The 7,838-nt window shown below is 38.4% G+C and overlaps 1 long non-coding RNA gene across 1 annotated transcript; it reads left to right on the top strand.

Moving 5' to 3' along the window:
- The first annotated feature begins 5,319 nt into the window (after positions 1–5,319).
- LOC138614370 (uncharacterized) lies at positions 5,320–7,622 on the top strand. Its single transcript, XR_011310268.1, has 3 exons — positions 5,320–5,543; positions 5,878–5,928; positions 6,809–7,622. It is a non-coding gene; the product is annotated as an uncharacterized lncRNA (long non-coding RNA).
- Positions 7,623–7,838: the final 216 nt, after the last annotated feature.

Below are 7,838 nucleotides of genomic sequence, written 5' to 3'. Positions count from 1 at the left end.
TTCTTGGGATGTTGAATGTCTATATCAAACTTTTATTAATACAGTAGATAGTGAGATGCTTCGCTGGATAAGTGAAAAATTTGACGTATGAGTGGTGCTTGAATAAAAGTCAGAAAATGACTAGTAATTCAGAGTTATCCTCTGGGAATCACGAATAACCGTACAAAATTTAGTCCCAATCTACCAACTGGATGTCAAGATTTTTTTATAGATAATTAAAAACTTTAGCCAAGTGATGGCGTTAGAGGAAACATTGGGAGATACACAAAAGTCATTGGGATTCATCCTCTGGGGACCATGAATGTCTTTACAAAAATTTTAGATACTTAAATAGAAAAGTTGAAACTGACCTGCTGATGGTGCGAGAGGACAAATATTTCAAAATCAAATATCAAATACAAATATCTGCAAAAAATGTGCTCTCAATCTACCTCGAGGATTTGAAATTTTAAAAATATATTTACATCACATTTCTTAGTACGTGAAATACACGTCCGTAAAAATATCAAGCGTCAAAATACCCAGTTACCAGTAAAAGTCCTGCATGTAAAATCCTAATTTAGTAAAACACATTTTTGCGGCGATATAAAACTCTGTGGTTCCAGCTCTCAACATACAAACACCGTGCCAAAGATAAAAGTGATAAGCAACAACTACAGAAACACCTGTGGAGGAAAAAAAAAAAAAGATATATTAAAATAAAATGAAGAAATAAAGTATGAAAAATTTAAAAAAAAATTCCATGAAAAATAATGCAATTATAGAAACTGTCAGTAAAATGAAAAATAATGAAATAAAATATATAAAAAAATATGTAGCTATATATGTAGCTATATGTGTAGCTATCTATACATATATATATATATATATTATTCTAATGTATGGGCACTTAAAATACAAAACAAAAACTCTCCGAAATATATTTAATTACTTATTAGTTAAAATATTGTAATAGATTTTTAATCAAATTTGTACTTCTCAAAATTACTGTCTTTGTTCCCTACAAATCGTCTTCTCATCAAGAATCTGTAAAACTTGACATAAAGTATTCTTTCATAAGCATTCATGCAGAACATCATTATTTAGCTAAGAACTTTATAACCCTCATTATCTGGCCAATAAGAAAACAAAAACAATGTTATAACAAGAATAATGTGCTGTTTGGGTGTTGACCACCAGAGGGCAGCAGAGTAACACAACAGGGTTTAATACAGCCTCAGCCTGCAGTAATACATGTAGTACTACTGCTACTTCTTTACTGTCCAATATCATAAGAGTTTCATTAAATCTATTTAACTTGAATCACGTGACAGTTCTGACTTTAATAAAAACTTCTAGTTGTTACTAATGAGAAAAAAAGAACAGCTTCAAGTTATTCAATACAAGTAAAGAAAGTAAACAACCTATGCAATAAATGAATATTCAGACAAATCATGCAAAGATTATGAATGCTAATACAAAACAAATCATATTAAGTAATTGGAAGAACAACAACATCAATACAGTGTTTTGTCCATTAAATGCACACACAAAAAAATAAGCCAATAACAAATTATTAAAAGATGAGATGGTTTAATGATTTAATTGTAAAGTTAAATAGCAAGTAAATATGTATTTTCTTTCTTTGTTTTCTACATCTATAAATAACCCCATAAAAAGAAGAGCATATATGCTGTATACAGACACTTAAAAAAAAAAGCTCACATTGAGTTATTAATATTTAATGATAATTAACTAGGAAAACCATCTGTCGTGTCCCCGGACGAGGGGAAGTAGAGACAGAGCACAGACATCCCCGACCACTCCCCAAAAAATGGCCGGCAGCACAGTTGAAGACTCACAGAAAGTGGATAATTTGTCTCCGGAAAAATGCCCAAAACAACAAACAAAAATGGACTATTTCCTGAATTATGTGCTGAACTCACCAGATTTCATGAGAAACAGAAAAGAAAACAAAAGACAGTTTCTGTTTCTCGGCTCCCGACTCAAAAACGAGAGAAGATGATGCGTCAACAACAACAAAAAGTGGATTTTCACTCTTTCTTAGAGATTTAAGAGATTTTTATTGTCACGTGCACAGTAAAAAAAAAAAACAAACGCAGGCGGTTAAGCTGAATAATGAGATTCTTACTTTACTAAACCTCCTTTCACCTTTAACAATTTTAGAAAAATATATAAAATCTAAAAACTTCAAATAAATACAGAAAATAAATGAATATTGATAAAATAGTTGAATGGCAAACAAAGAATTTTATAGATTTTTTTTCAAAAGATTAACCCAAACTATAAAAAAGGTATTTTCCTTAGATTATTCCTAAATTTGGGGGAAAATGTAATCATGTGCTTATTTAGTAACCCCCAAACAAGTGTTTCTGCAAAAAAACTTTCATGTCCTTGTAAATCACATGACTCAGGCTTAATTTTACTCCACTGCAGGAAAACGTGTAACTTTCACGCCTAGACAAGTCAAAGCGTGGCTATCTCACGTTTTTATTTTTTTTTTTTGCTGTAGTGGATGGGCGTGTCTATTTCACGCTTTGGCTTGTGATACCAGGTTGATCCCCCCCCCCCACAAGCTCCACAAAAATATAAATATATTATTTAATAACAATGATGTTTAAATTGAGTTAAATTGACAGTAAAATTTTAAAAATTAAAAAAAAAAAAAAATCCCTTCCTGATATGATAAATAACACCATTAATCCTCATGCATCACAGCTTCAGCAGCATTTTACTGGTGGAGTCAGCTGGTTTGGTCCTGTGATTCTCAACCTGAGGCGCGGGCCCATCCAAAGGGTCACCAAGTAGATGTAAGGGGGTCGCCTCAGACCAGTCGAGCTCCTCATAAACAGTTTCCCAGCGGGCGATTACAAACTCAGGTCGCGCATCATGTCGTGTTTTCATCTCCGTGTAAACATCGTGCAGATTTGGTGATTCAGCTGATTCCGTCAGTCAGCGAGGAAGACGATGGTGTGAACGACCTCAAAGTAGTAAAGAAACAGTAGAAGAAACAGGAGTAAAGGGTCCAACAGGCTTCTGATTTTACTGCCAGGGGTCACAAGACGAACACATCTGGAAACACTGAGCTTTAAGAGTACTTTAGAACTACATTATTCTTCTTAAAACCTACTAAAGCCGTCAAATAATGAAAGCTCCTCGTGCATGACACTTGAACAGAAAGTATAAATGTTTGAACTCGAGACTAAAACATGTCAGAAACGCCTTTCGTCTCTGGACAGCTGTTGGACAGCTGTTTTGCTCGCCGCGTGATGTCCGTCTGTCTGCTGCCAGCAGATGGAGGCAGAGGCTTGAACATTGACTGAAGCACAGACAGAAGCTCGTCACTTCACCGACTCGTTTTCAAAACATGAAGATTAAAAGCGGTGATGTGCAAACAGAATACAAGGAAAACAAAAATAACGACAAAAAAAGAGGACGATTAAAAAAAAAAAAAGTCACATAACTTAAAGGACCCGACGTCGAGGTGACAGAAAAATGGATTCAAGTTGTGAAGTACATTTTTATATAATATATTTTATATGTAAAAGTACCAGAGTGAGATTAATCTCAATTTAAAAAAAAAAAATATTCCAAACATTAAAAAAATTCATAAAAATACCCCAAAAAATTATTGATTGATGACATAAAAAAGTAATATCCCCCCAAAAATATGTGCTTAATTACATATAATAAATTCAAAAATATGCAATAATATTGCTAAAGTATGCATATTAAACATTTTGGGGAAATATTAAAAAACATGTAAACAAAGCAACAAAAAAAAATCTAAGTAAAGGGAAGGGAACAGCTGTGTTGCGGTTAGTTGTATTTATTGAATTTATTTATTTGTATTTGATAGTGAACCACAATGAAGCCCCGCCCATCACTAAATTCAAACCACAGGATTGGACGCTGCTCTCTCTTTCACGTTGATTGCCGTTATTGTTTGTCATCACATGCAGCAGGTAAACCGCTGGATATCTATTCATAAATAGATTTTTTTTTTTATTTTTTTTCCAGGTGTATTTTCAACTGCAACTTAATCCTTCTTTTAAAATAATCTAGTCATTTTTCACAAATCAGAGACTGGATTGAAATATTTTTAGTCTCAGACCTCCGACAAGATGCCGGACTCATCGTCCTGATGAGATTATTGGAGAGAAGTACACACAACGACTGATGACATCATAACACATAAGTGAGTGTATCGTGTGTGTGTGTGTGTGTGTGTGTGTGTGTGTGTGTGTGTGTGTGTGTGTGTGTGTGTGTGTGTGTGTGTGTGTGTGTGTGTGTGTGTGTGTGTGTGTGTGTGTGTGTCTCTCCCTCTCCATCTGCCTGCTGGAGAACTCTATAGAGATCAATAATTAAACACGGCTAATGGGCTCGAGCTGCAGCCTGGGACATCTGTCTGACTGTGTGTGTGTGTGTGTGTGTGTGTGTGTGTGTGTGTGTGTGTGTGTGTGTGTGTGTGTGTGTGTGTGTGTGTGCGCGCGCGCGCGCATGCGTAGACCGGACTGAGCATGCTCAGTCGAGCCGTATCATAACGAGGTCGGCGCCCCAGTTTGACCTGCTGACCTCCAGAGACTCGACATCGGCAGAGATCGGGTTAAAATATTAATGCTACCGATGTCGGCATCACTGATGCTGCACTAACACCGACAGCAACACCGTTATCAATCACACGGACGACTTAAAGCCACTTTTACAATGATTTTTCACTGAATGAATGAACTTTCGTGAATTATTTCAAAATAAAAGTGATTTCAAACGTTATTGGAAGGAAGTCAAAAGCTGCAATATGATCATCAGGCGGCACAAATTAAAATCGGCAGGTTACAGAAACCAAACACCGGTTTCTCTTCCGAGAACGAGCCGGAGAGAAGTTAAAAAAAAACTTGTATAAAGAAGAAGAGAACGATCAGAAATCAGGAAAAAGCTTAAAAAAAACAAAACAAAACAAATGTGAACCTCGTGGTGGCGCTAGAGGGGGAAAAGACTCAAAGGATCACCAAAATCTGTAAGATTCATCCTCTGAGGATCATGAATGTTTGTTGAAAAATGTCACGTCGAGCCGTAAAACAATCGCAGAGCCTTTGTTTACTTCCTCGATGCGTCACGTTTCATTCGTCCTCTCTAAGTTCAATATTTTGTAAAAGCCAATAAAGTCTCTCTAGTAAAATGAGGATTTGACCGGAAAAAAAAAACGGGGGGGGGGGGGGGGGGGATCCTGTTTGTCCCGCTTCTTCCCACGTGACCTGAAGGCACCGTCGGCTGCAGCTCTGGGAAAAACCAGCGTGGACCTCCCCGCTCACATGCATGAGTAGCTGCAGCGCTCGGCTCCACAACAGCTCCACAGTTCATCAGTAATTGTGCAGAGAAGGGCGCATTATCTTTTCCCATCATTCCCATTCAGTAACCGGGTCTTTCAGCTGGGCCGATAAAGGCTTGTTGTCTCACTGGGAAAGAGAGAAGATTCACAACACAAACTGAGACCGACGGATTCCTGCAACGAGATCTCGACGCTAAACACGGAGGGCGTTTTCGTAAGTTCAATTTTTGAAATTTCGAAATTTTTCTTTGTTTGGTTAATTTTGCGTTAAAATACTATAAAGGTGTTTTTATTGATTCAAATATTATATATATATAATTGTATATATTGAATATTTCTTTCCTGTATCTATAAATGCTGCTGTAGCGAAAGCATTTCCCCTTGGGGATTAATAAAGTATCTATCTATCTATCTATCTATCTATCTATCTATCTATCTATCTATCTATCTATCTATCTATCTATCTATCTATCTATTTATTTGTTAGTTATCTTATCTTAGGCTGCTGTCTGTCAGCTTTGACCTGTTTTGTTTTGGTCCCTTTTCAGCTGCCGTCCGTCACCTCAAGCCACAGAGTTTCTCAAAACTCAGATGTGATGGTGAGCGAAGCGCTCCAGCGGGTTAAACCGCGGTTTTGTCATTTTCAGTTTCGACTCCTGTTAAACATACAAGACGTGACTTCTAAGTTTTTTGTGGCTTTCAGGTGTCTGCGAGCGTCTTTAAAAGAGTCTAAGGCACGTAAACTACACGTCGACACGCAGGGCGCAATATACACATTGACCAGCGAGCGGCGCTGTGGAGGCGGTATACAGATGTGACGTGGGAACTACACGGAAACGAGTCCCGTGACTGTAACGTCCCTGGAAAACGCTCGAAACGTAGAGGACGGTTGCGGATGACGAGTTTTGTCCCACCTGTGATCGCAGAATCAGCAAAGTAGTGCCCCCCCCCGCCCCCCATCTCGATTGTCGCCATGGTGATTGTTTACATTAATTGTGATTGATTGATTGTGGGAAAACCCACGTTGACTTTTACTTTATCGTGGTCTGGGGGACTGCGGCAATTTCTTCCACGTTAACTTCTGTCTGCCATATTGTGCCTTTTACGGAGCATGTTTGAAATGAATGGACTTTATAATTGCAGTACCACAAACGGCCACCAGGTCAAGCCGGCCACGAGGGTTTAGCGGTGTCGAAATCCAGCTCTTCCATGCCAGCTCGTTTTTCCCGCCTAAATTACACGGCGCGGGGGTTTTGCCGGAAAAAAAATCCCCACCAGCAAGTTTGTTGTACCAGCTGTCCGTCATCGACACGTCAATCAACAAATTGACATCTTCCTGGTTGGAGGGGAGTTTTTTTTTCTACTGAAGGGAGATCTCAAAGGGGGGTTACAGAAGGGACACATTGTGGTTGCAGTTCCCTCCAGCTGCCACTAGATGATAGTAAAGACTCTTTTTTTCTTTTCTTTTCCTGCTCTCAGGTGCAGATTTACACTTTTTCTACCTGCCGTCTGCAGTTACCAAGCAGACCTTCATGTGGCTGGATCGCCCGGAGCAATCATTTGAGTACAGGCAATCAACCCCTCTCCCCTCACCCCCGCCTCACCCCTTTCCTCAAACACCTCCACCCTTCCACTCTTCCACCCCCCCACCGGCAGCCCCCCCTCAACCCCAACGAGGGTTTGGACCAAACAACTCCTTTTGTTACGAGCTGTTAGCTGCAGGCCTCTTAAAGTCCCTCACAAACACCGATTCCTCTTTTCACGCTATTGCAGCCGGCACAAAAGGCAGGTGACGCCTCGGCGGGACAAACTGGAGACGGTGTTGTGCGGAAGAGTGATTTGTAGGACATAAAACAGAAAAAAAACAAAACCCTGTTTGTTTCAACCGCTCATAAACAAAACAGCTGTTCTCTTTAAAAGTCGGATGTGTTTTGTTTTTTTTCCTTTGGGTGTAGAGCAGGACTTTTAACTGTGAAGCAGCTTGCATTTTGGATTGAGAATAAATAAAGACTTAATTAACTCTACATGTTTGCTGATACCTCGGATGTTTGTTAGCCTCGGGTGGTGGCTTCATTCACGAGAAAGTCTCGGGAGTCCTAATTTGGTTTTTGTACAGCTGATTTTACGTCGTTTTACTCATCGTCATTTTAATTTGCGTTTAATATTTAGTGCTTATAACTTACGGTGTCATTATTCATTTTTTTTCTTTAAACTGTAAACTGGTTTAAAAAAGTTTATTCATAAAAGTGTTATTTATCTGTATATAAAAAGCACAGAACAGCAAGAGACCACATGAGCCTTCAATTAAAGATTGTTTTTTAAGTGTGAACTTTGAACCTCAAACTTTTTTAAGACAGCGGAGATGAAAAGTCTCTGAAGGGTTTTTGAAAGTTTGCAAATTTCTAAAGTCCATCTTCCGACGAAGATCGAGTGATCTGATGAAAAGCTCCAGAAAAAGTGATTGAAAAGAAAACCGTGCTCTAAACATATTTTTAGCGAAGGAGGAATT

This window comes from Brachyistius frenatus, unplaced genomic scaffold (assembly GCF_029030835.1).
Source record: "Brachyistius frenatus isolate BFR_SWC_R1_liver_20210118 unplaced genomic scaffold, ASM2903083v1 Contig_489, whole genome shotgun sequence".
Classification (NCBI taxonomy): domain Eukaryota; kingdom Metazoa; phylum Chordata; class Actinopteri; family Embiotocidae; genus Brachyistius; species Brachyistius frenatus.
Note: the sequence above shows the minus strand (reverse complement) of the source record. Positions and strands in the feature narration are given on the sequence as shown.